The following is an 11,321-nucleotide window of genomic DNA, read 5'->3' on the forward strand; positions in this document are numbered from 1 at the left end:
ACGCTGTCGCCATCCCTAGCTATCGCCCATGGTTCGAGGTCCCATCACCTTCAGTAGGGCTGACCAGTGTGCGAACATTCCCTACATAGGGCGTTTCCCCTCGTCCTCAACACAACCATCTAGAAGGTGCTCTTTAGAAAAGTGTTCGTCGATGGTGGGAGTGCTCTGAATCTCCTCTTCGCTGGAGCCCTAAGGAGTTGGGCCTCGAATTAGCGGATCTCACACCCTCTGACTCCTCCTTTTGGGGTGTGGTACCTAGCAGGGCCTCAAAACCACTTGGAGAGATCACCCTACCAGTATAGTTCAGCACGGCAAGCAACTACCGCATCGAGCACATCAACTTCTACATCACCGATTTCAACACCGCCTACCACACCATACTTGGTCGGCCAGCTCTAGCCATGTTCATGGTTGTATCGCACTACGTGTATCTGGTGCTGAAGATGCCTTCACCCATAGGAGTTCTAGCCCTGCGGGCCAACCTCTCCATCACCTACGCCTAAGAGACAGAGAGTCTCTCCCTCGTTGAAGCCACCGACCTCTCCATCCAGATAGCCAGCATGGTCACCGAAGCCAAGACGTTGCCTACCGATGACATGGAGATCCCAGAGCTGGAGCCTCCCCGTGCCTCTGCCAAGTCTAAGGAAATAAAGGAGGTCAGCCTCGGCCTTGACGACCCCTCCAAGACCATGAAGATTGGGGCTCACCTTAACCCCAAATAGGAAAGCACGCTCATCTCCTTCCTATGTGCCAATGCTGACGTGTTTGCTTGGAAACCTACAGACATGCTGGGGGTACCACGGGAGAAGGTCGAGCACTCCTTGAATGTCTCGCCAACCGCCAAACCAATCAAGCAGAAACTTCGTTGATTCACGCCAGACAAGGAGGATATTAGGGTAGAAATAAAATGGCTCTTCGCTGCCGGATTTATAAAAGAAGTGTATCATCCTGAGTGGTTAGCAAACCCTATTCTCATTCAAAAAAAGAATAAATAATAGAGAATATGTGTTGATTACACTGATCTTAACAAACACTGCCCTAAAGACCCCTTCAGTTTGCCTCGGATAGATGAGGTTGTAGACTCTTGCGAACTGCTCTCCTTCCTTGACTGTTACTCTGGCTATCACTAGATCTCCCTCAAGGAAGAAGATCAGATCAAGACGTTGTTCATCATGTCCTTCGGTGCATATTGCTACACCACCATGTCCTTCGGACTCAAGAATGCCAGGGTGACTTATCAAAGGGCTATCTAGATGTGCCTCCATCAACAGATTGGCCGCAACATCGAAGCTTACATTGATGATGTGGTCATCAAGTCCAAGACTACCAATGATCTTATCGCTGATCTTGAAGAAATGTTCACCAACCTAAAAAGGTACAGATGGAAGCTAAACCCTTCAAAGTGCATCTTTGAAGTTCCATCCGATATACTCCTGGCTACATTGTCAGCGCACAAGGCATCGAGCCCAATCCTGACAAGGTCTCCGCCATCACCAACATGAAATGGCCAACATGCATCAAGGATATACAGAAGCTTATAGGCTGCATGGCTGCCTTAAGCCACTTCATATCGTGACTCAGCAAAAAGGGCTACCTTTCTTCAAACTCCTCAAGGCCTCCAAGCACTTTTCCTAGTCAGAAGAGGCAGACACAACTTTTGAGTAGCTTAAGTTGTTCCTAACAAAGCCTCCGATCATGATGGCACCACGGCTAGACAAAACTCTCCTGATCTATATCGCCGCTACTTCTCGCATTGTTAGCATAGCAATTGTGGTCGAACGTGAGGAGGCTGGGCATGCCTATAAGGTGCAACGTCTAATATATTTCATCAGTGAGGTTCTTAACGAGCCCAAGACTCATTATCCTCAGGTCTAGAAGCTACTATATGCCGTTCTGATTACGTCACGCAAGATCCACCACTACTTTGAGTATTACAAGATCATTGTGGTCACCGAGTTCCCTCTAGGGACATCCTCTGCAACAAAGAGGCCAACGGCCATATCATCAAGTGGGATGTCAAGCTCGACACTTACTCCATTGATTTCAAAAGCAGGCCTATGATCAAGTCTTAGGCACTTGCTGATTTCATCGCTGAGTGGACCGAGATCCAAGAGCCCATCGCCGCCACCTTCCCCAAGCACTGGGTGATGTACTTCGATGACACCCTTAACATCAATGGTGCTGGTGTGGGCATTTTGTTCATTACGCTGACCAAGGATAAGCTACGATACGTTCTCTGGATACACTTTCTAGCCTCCAACAATGCCGTTGAATATAAAGCATATCTCCATGGACTCCGTATAGCCATTGAGCTCGATGTGAAATGCCTCATGGTATACGAGGACTCTATGCTGGTCATCAACTAGCTCAACAAAGACTGGTCTTGCTCCAGCGAGAAGATGGATGCATATTGCGCCGAAATCAGGAAGCTTGAAGGGAAGTTCTATAGTATCGAGTACCACCACGTGGTATGCAATCAAAATCAGCTTGCCGATTACTTGTCCATGTTGGGCTCCTCTCGCACCGTGATTCCACTAGGGGTCTTCATTCAAGATCTTCTAGTGCCATCCATTAAGGAAAAAAGGAAATTCAGGAAGTTTCCCCGGCCGAGCAGCTGGTACTTACGGTACCTTCGCCATCCACCGTTTAGAGGGAACAGTTCATCAAGTACCTCTCCAGTGCCGAAGTACCCGCCGATAAGACTGAAACCGAACGCCTAATCCATCAAAGCAAACATTATGTGCTGGTGGACGACAACTTGATGAGGAAAAGTGCCAAGGAAGGGATTCTACAAAAATGCATCACCCAAGAAGATGGAGTGAAGTTACTTCTTGAAATTCACTTTGGTTCCTGCAGCAACCATGCGACATCGAGAACATTGGTTGGCAAAGCTTTTTGATCTAGTTTTTACTAGCCCACGGCCATCTCCGATGCAGAAGACCTCATTCGACGTTGTGAAGGATGCCAATTTTTCACCAAGCAAATACACGCGCCGGCATAAGAGCTGCAGACCATTCCAGCTTCCTAGCCCTTTGCATGCTGGGGACTAGACATGATTGGCCCTTTTAAGCCAGCGCCAGGTGGCTTTCGGTACGTATACATCGCCATTGATAAGTTCTCCAAGTGGATTGAGTATAAACCGCTCATCTTGGCTACTGCAAAGAAAGCAGTCGAGCTCTTCGAAGACATCATCCACAGATTCGGTCTACCAAACAGCATCATCATCGACCTCGAAACTACATTTATTGGCCATCACTTTTGGGACTTCTGCGAAGACCATTGCATCTCCATCAAATACGTCTCCGTTGCCCATCCTAGAGCCAACGGCCAGGTCGAATGGGTGAACACCATGATCCTTGATGCCCTCAAAAAGAGATTATATCAGAAAGAAGAAAAGTACCTGGGCAGATGGCTCAAGGAGCTACCAGTTGTAGTCTGGGGACTGCGCACTCAAGCTAGTCGCGGCACTAGTGTGTCTCCATACTTCTTGGTCTACAACTCAGAAGCCATACTACTAGTGGATATTGCCTTCCGAGCACCTAGGGTTGAAAATTATGATGAAGAGCAAGCCACAGCTGTTCGAACAGAGGACATTGATAGGGTTGAGGAAGAACGCCTAATCACTTGCGTTCGCATAGCCAAGTTTCTAGAAGGCTTGTGGAGGTACTATAACCATAACATCAAAGGTCATTAATTTGCTATCAGCGACCTCGTTCTCCATAGGAAACAAAAAACCAAAGGGGTGCACAAGCTCTCCTTCCCCTGGGAAGGGCCTTACATCATCAAAGACATTACCCAACCTGGGTCTTATCACCTATGTGACTTAGACGGAATCGATGTTCCCAACTCTTGGCACATCAAGCACCTCATATGTTTCTATCCTTGAAATGCCCTAGATATGTACTCTCCACTTTATGATGAATAAAGTTTTGATCTCCATAATTTGTCTCCATTTTTTCTCCATTACAGTTTAAATCTCCACTTACGGTCGCTGGGCTCTATGCCACTCCATGATGAACTCCAAAAACGAAATCTCCATAACTGCGCTGACCATGTTTCTCCAAATCTCCAACGTTTTCGCTGAACATGTTTTCTCCAAATCGCCAAACACGTTTTCTCCAAATCGCCGAACACGTTTTCTCCAAATCACCAAAAATGTTTTCTCCAAATCTCCAAGATATTTCGCTAATCAACGAGCAGCATATGTTCTGCTCTGTTCTCTATGGAAAAGACCTAGTCTCTGATCCCTCCCTACACGTGCCATGGGCTCTGCGCTCTGCATTATTGGTGGTCGGCTGTGGTTCCTTGGTCACGCTTGTTCCTCCTAAACGTCCATGGGCTCTATGCTTGACGTTATGGACTATGGGCTAGCCAAGGCCGAGAGTGCAGCATAGAACTAATTGCTCGGACGCCACTTCTACTATGTATATCTCCAAGTTATTTCAACAACCACCGAGCAGCACATGTTTCGCTCTATTCTCTATGGAGAAGACCTAGTCTTCGATCTCTCCCTACATGTGCCACGGGCTCTGCGCTCTGCGTTATGGGTGGCCGGCTATGATTCCTTGGTCACACCTATTCCTCCTACACGTGCATGGGCTCCACGCTCAATGTTATGGGCTATGGGCTAGCCGAGGCTATGGGGGTCAGTAGCGAACCAACTACTTAGATGATACTTATACTATGTATAATTGCGTTATGGTTAAAACTACGAAGATTTTTTTGCCGAAATACAAGCAAACTGCTTACACATGCGCCTTATAACATTTATCACATACATAAGGGTTTTTTGCGCTATCGTGCATTCTAACTACACTGTCTAGAAATTACAGATGATAATCTCCGAGCAGATCACCGAGCTTCGCCATCGCCGCTCATCTCACCAAACAGGTCGATGTCACCGGCCAGCTTTTTCACCACATCCTCCACCTCATCCTCTAGCTACTGGGTCTCCGCCTCACTCAGCCCTTCGGCGAATCCGCCCCCTATTGCCTAAAGGTCAATGGATTGATAGTGGGATCGGACCACCACAAGGGCATGAGTAATGTCGGTAACAACGGCATCACGGTTGAAGTTCTTGAAGCTCTCCCACGCTGTCTTGCACCTTTCAATGACGATGTCCGGGCGCGGTGGCCTGTCGTCGGGTTGAGGAGCCACCTCTAGGTTGACGTAGTCGAGCACTAGTTTGACTCCGGCAACTACGGCATCAAACTTGTCCCTCTGGGTTTGGGTGTCCTGCTCTAGCATATCGAATTGCGTTTTGACCCTCCAACGGTAGTCTACAATCATTATAAAGTTCCGTCAACAAAGGAAACTACTTTAGCATTAACTCTGACTAGGGAGCACTTACCATTCAACTCCTGAGCCAGTTTATCTGCTCGCCCTATCTCCTTTGCCTTCTCCTCTCGGAGTTGTTCAAGGGCTTGGCGCAGCTGGCCGAGCTTCGTGTTTTGCTCTACAAGCACAACAGTCATCACAAAAAATATGGTTGTTTAGCAATACAAAGCACATTCACCGATATACCGTACCTATTTTCTGCTCGGATACACTTCTGAGCTGCTCGAACGTCTATTCTAGTTGTTTGGAGGCACTTGCCAGCTCTTTGGACTTGCACCGTAGCTGCTCGGATGCAGCCACCAGCTACTTAGACAGGACCCCCTTCTAGTGTTCTAGATCCCGCATGTTGGATTTAGCCAGGTCTCGCTCACGCCAGGCCCTCTGGATGTTTCTCTCCATTAGGTTCATCACCTCTCTGAGTTTTTCATTCTCTTTGGCGAGGGGCTACATCCTCTTCGAATGCACAATTATAATGATGAACTCCAATCTCCTACGTCAAAGATGAGCACTCCAGATGTAGTACTAACCTTGATTTGTCAAATCACTCTGGCAAGGGCGGTTTTCAATCTCCTCATCTCCCTGGTGGTGTCTTCCTCCTCGATAACCACCACCTCATCGCCGCACTTGTAGAGGAATCGGATAGATTGGGATCGAGGTTCAGCGTGCTTGATCCCTTCCACCTTGTCCTCTTCTGCCGTAGCTTGAGGCACCACCAGGGGACTCTGTGGCCAGACAGCGGGTCCGACCATGCCCTGTGACCCCTCAGGAAGCGCCATTTGCCCCTTAGGCGCCATTGGCTTCACCGCCCTAGACTCCGACGCATCGGCGGCAACTCCAGCATCTTCTCCCAAAGAACTAGCGGTTCCCACCATTGTCTCTGGCACTAGCACTGATCCATCCATTGTCAACATCGCTTGTTCATCATCGCCAAGTTCGCCAGCAGCGGCGGTTGACTCCTCCTCCGACTACCGAGCTCTCAGGGACTCTAGGACAGGAGCCGCCGGTGTTGCTTCCATCATGGGATTAGCCCTTGGCAGTTCGATAGTCTAGACTAGTGGGGTCAGACCCTCTGCACGTTTTGCACTACATCATGTCAGTTCGTCAAGCGCCAAAAAAGCTAAGAAATGACAACAAAGTAACTCCAAGGCAAGGATACTTACGGTTTGGTATGCTGGTACAATTTCTTGAACCGGTGATGCCTTCCTGAGCACCCAGGCGTGGCCATGGGGTCAACTTCCATGCTCTAGGGTGGAGGTCCCGTTTCCTCCTTCGTTAGCCTCTGCTCTGCCTGCCGCTCTGGGACTTCCTCCATCTGCTACTCGGGGGCTTCCATCGCCTGCTACGTATGGACTCCCCTAGCCACTGCTCGAGGACTTCATCGCATTTCTTCGCTTGTTCCTCCGTGCGCATGCTATGCGGAGGCGATGCAGTGTTCGGTGGAGGAGCCACCAAAGTTTCATCGTCATCTGACCACTCGAGCACCATGGTCCTTCATGTTTGAGTGGTCTGGTCGCCACCAAGCGAGATGCCGCCTGGTTTGAGGAGATTGGCGGCCGCTGTCCTCCTCTTCTTCTGGGCCAGCTCGTTTGTCGCTACCCTTTTTCCCTAGACTTTCTCTAATACCGGGGGTGAACTCTTCGCCCGACTAGTGTCGGTGCCCCTAGACTCTAAAGAAGTGTTGGCTGCATCTTCCTCAGGTCAAGCTAGTGGCCGAGCATCTACACCCCTTGGCCAATCACCCCTCATCACACCAGAGAAGTACACCGCTCTTTCCTACGAATGGATCTTTGCATAAGTGAATCAGTTCACTGCTCAACAATGCTTTAGGATTAAAAGTATCAGGAAAAAACAATCAAGATGGTTACCTAAGGAGGCAGATTTGTACAATTGAAGGCCCTTGTTTGCCTTGGCCAGCTAAATGATGTGTTGGGAATGAATAGCTCTGTGGCCTGATCTAGGATGATTTTTTTCATCAGTCGTTCTGTCCTCTCTTGGGTTCCATCATCGTCACCTCTGTAGTCAAAGCCTGGGTGGGCCCTCTCCTTGTAGGGCTAGATTCGACGCACTATGAAGCTCGTCGCCACTAGTTCACCGCTAATCTCCATGCCTTTGATCAGATCGAGGAGCTCCCTTACTTGTTCCATGTTAGCACTATTCGGTTTCTTCGACCAGCTTTTCTGGTTCTCTGGGATATGGTGGACATCGCAGCGGATTGCAGGGTGACTCTATTTCATGTAATACCACTTGGAGTTCCACCCTTTCAGAGAAGTGTTCAGTGGTACATTAATGTGCTTGCTGGCCATTCCATCCCGGAGCTGTAGATATACGCCGCCAACCACCTTGGAACCACTGCCGCCCTTCTTCTTCAACCAGAACATGTGTCTGAAGAGGTTGAAGTGCGCAGAACCCCTAGAAATGTCTCACAAAAATGAATAAAGATCGAGATGTGTAATATGGTGTTGGGGTAGAGATTGCATAGACTAATCATCCAAAACTCCAGCAGATCCCACAAGAAAGGATGAATAGGGAACCCCAACCCATGCCAGAAATAATCCTCAAAGACTACAGCTTCATCAATGTTGGGCATCAGGAAGGGCTCACCACTTGCTAGCCGCCATCCGGTGATGACGCGGTCAGGAAGCACGCCCGCCTCCACCAATCTCTCGAGCTCTGCTTCTGCCATGCGCGATGGCACCCACTCTTCGTCATGACTGGCTCCCGCACCTGCCTTCTTTGGGCTCGCCTTCTTTGGGTTCGCAGCTCTCCTCTTTAGTGCCATCTCTTAGATCTGGATGGGGACTGGCATCGGGAGCATGCGTGGATGCGAATCTAGAAATGTGAGGGCTGAGGATGAAGACGGAATGGCAGAGTGGCAAAGGTATGAACGCGAGATATGGTGGCATAGTTATAAAGCACATTCCCCATCCTTTCGCATTCAAGGGTTTTTGGGAAACTGTTCTTGCGATTTGCACCCCTCTGAATTCTCTGACGCGGCTTAATGGACCGTAACCTGGGCTTTCACACAACCATAGCCCACATCGTTCATTTATCGCTGTCGTTGGTTATCACTCACCGAATAATCGCTGACTTCTTCGCCATTTATTGAGGATTAGTAACAATTACTGTACAACCATTACTCTAGTTTTTTCTCCATGTTTGGGTTTTTCAGATATCTCCGTAAATGGCTCGGGGATTGGCTGCCTGCTAGGCTAGTCTATTTACTATTTTTCTGTTTTTGACCTTGGCACCATGTGACTGCATCACCTACTGTCAGGCTTGGGGACTAAGTGGGCACACTTCACCTTGCGGTGAATGTGCTCTCTCTCATTTCAGGGCTATGCTTGAGGACTGGCTGCCTGCTCGGCTAGTCTTTTACTATTCTTCTACTTTGGACCTTGGCACCACATGACTACATCATCTACTGTCAGGCTCGGGGACTAAGTGGGCATACTTCACCTCACGGTGAATGTGCTTGCTTTATTTCGGAAGACTCCATGCCTCTTGAAGCTAAAGAAGACTATCTCCTTTTCTCATGATTGGACTCTAAGTGGGCACACTTGTTCCACTATGAAAAAAAATTTATTCTAAACTTGAGCTCCTTATAGCCTTATGGCAAGCCGTGCTTGGGTTATGCTGCTCGGCTATGGTTCATGCTGCTCGGTGGCAGTACACGCTGCTCGGTAACTATTCACAACTGCTCGGCAACTCATCATGGTGGTCGGACCATGAGTTTGACTGCTCGGCTTCGTTCGCACCTGCTTGGACAAGCTCAAGATGGTGTTGCACCATGCGTACAAGGCGCTTAGGGACTAGCTGTGGGGGTATGACCCCGGATACCCATGGCAGACCACATGGGCTGCACCCTCAGGGGTGGCCCAGCCCACAAGATGAAGCCTTGTAGGGCACAACTCTGCTCGGCGCTTCCCACAAGACATCTGGAAGATATCCTAAGATACTATGAGATCTATTAGGATATGTATGATCCCAAGATTCCTGTAATTAATTATTACTTTTTGGTTATCTCTCAGATCTAACTGACTTGTAACCCTGCTCCCCAAACTATATAAGATGGGCAGGGATCCCCTCCAAACTCATGCAATATCATACGATAGCTAATACAAACCAATAGACCACAGGAGTAGGGTATTATGTTATACTGATGGCCTAAACCTATCTAACTCATGTGTCTTTGTTGACTTCTTGTTCTTGATGTCATGCTCCTCTGCCGATCAATCTACCTTTGTGGGATACCCCTCGGAGGACTGCCAATGATATTCTATCAACAGTTAGATATGCTAAATCTCCTCTTTTTTGTGTCTTATTTGGTGGTCGAATTTTGTCGATAAGGACCGCCAAAAGTTACTATAGGAAACATACTCTGCCTAGGTTTTCCTTAGTAACATCCCTAGAATTGTACAATAGAAGACATAGCTGACCGACATTAGAACTAGACGACCTTTGTGATCCCCTCTATACTCCTGTTATCTTAAATCTTGTTGCTACTCCTGGTTAAGTTAGATTATAGTTAATCTCACATGTTTCCTTGTGGATACGATACTTAGAATACTTTTGGGTAAAAACTACAGCGATATCCATGCACTTGCAGATTTATCTGTGTGCGTTAATAAATACCAATAAGCTTTCTAGCGCCGTTGCTAGGGAAACAATTGTTGAGCTATCTCTGAACCTAGCTTAACCTTGTATCTTTTATCTTTTATCTTTTTTATTTTATTTTATTCTTTCCCTTTAAGCTATGGATTCCACTCCTATATATCAATACGCTAAACCCACGAGCACAAGCCTAGAGCCACCAAAATCTATAGAGCCTATCCTAGCACCTAGTTATGAGTTGTGCCCATATTTTATAAAAATGATTCGGGAACAATCCTTCTCGGGAGTAGGCGATGAAAACCCATACTCACACCTATGAGAGTTTGAATAGACCTATGCATGCTTCTATATCACTAGCATGTCTGATGAAACCTTAAGATGGAAGTTGTTTTTGTTCTCTTTGACAGGAAGAGCTAAACGATGGTATAGACAAACTATAGAAAGTATGCAAGGAGATTGGGAAACACTATGCTCTAAATTTTGTTTACCTTTCTTTTCCATCTCTAGAGTTGTCCCCCTTAGATTTGAGGTTCTATCTTTTAAACAAAAAGAATAAGAATCTCTTGGCACATCATGGGCTTGTTTCAATGACCTCATCACCACTGGCCCTGACCTTGCCATTCAAGACCCTATACTTCTTCAACATTTTTACATGGGTCTTAACAAGGATTCCTAGAATTTCCTTGATATGGCCTCTAGAAGAGCCTTCCATCATTTGTCTGCTAGTAAGACAAGGACTATCCTAGACAAAATTATTCGATGCATTCCCTACACTAGCATTCATGATGAACTCCCCAAGGAAGAGAAGAAATCATCTCCCGATCAAGAAGAGGAAGTTTTGATAGCCAAATCATGACCATTCCAATCTCAAGATTATCTATCAATCCTCAACCATCAATACCCCAAAATCCTCCAAAGCAAGAAGAAATTCAACCTTTGGAAATCCCTTTTGAAATTAAGGATGATCTTTTTTATGCTAATTTTAGGAAAAGCTTAAACTTACAACCTCACAAGAGACCTTCGAGCGAATATAATTCAAATCCTCTCAAGAAGGGATCTCTTAAAAAGCATCTTAAATCAAATTCCTTTGGGGAACATCTAGAAAAACTCAAGGGTGGCATATCAAGTGATGCCATAGAAGGAGGGCTGAGTCATTTAGAAGCCAATCCTATCTTCTCCCCTTCTATGCCCACATTAGATGTCTCGTCAGATCCCATCTCTAAACCCATCCTTGATCCCGATGATTCCCTTTATGCTCATTTTCCTAAGTCTCATGATGATCCTAGAAATCCCAAGCATAGGAATCATGAAGGATCCAAAGATGACCAAGAAAAGCAATGACAATGACTAGACCATTCATGCATCGTTGCAAG

The sequence above is a fragment of the Miscanthus floridulus genome, chromosome 11 (assembly GCF_019320115.1).
Source record: "Miscanthus floridulus cultivar M001 chromosome 11, ASM1932011v1, whole genome shotgun sequence".
NCBI lineage: Eukaryota > Viridiplantae > Streptophyta > Magnoliopsida > Poales > Poaceae > Miscanthus > Miscanthus floridulus.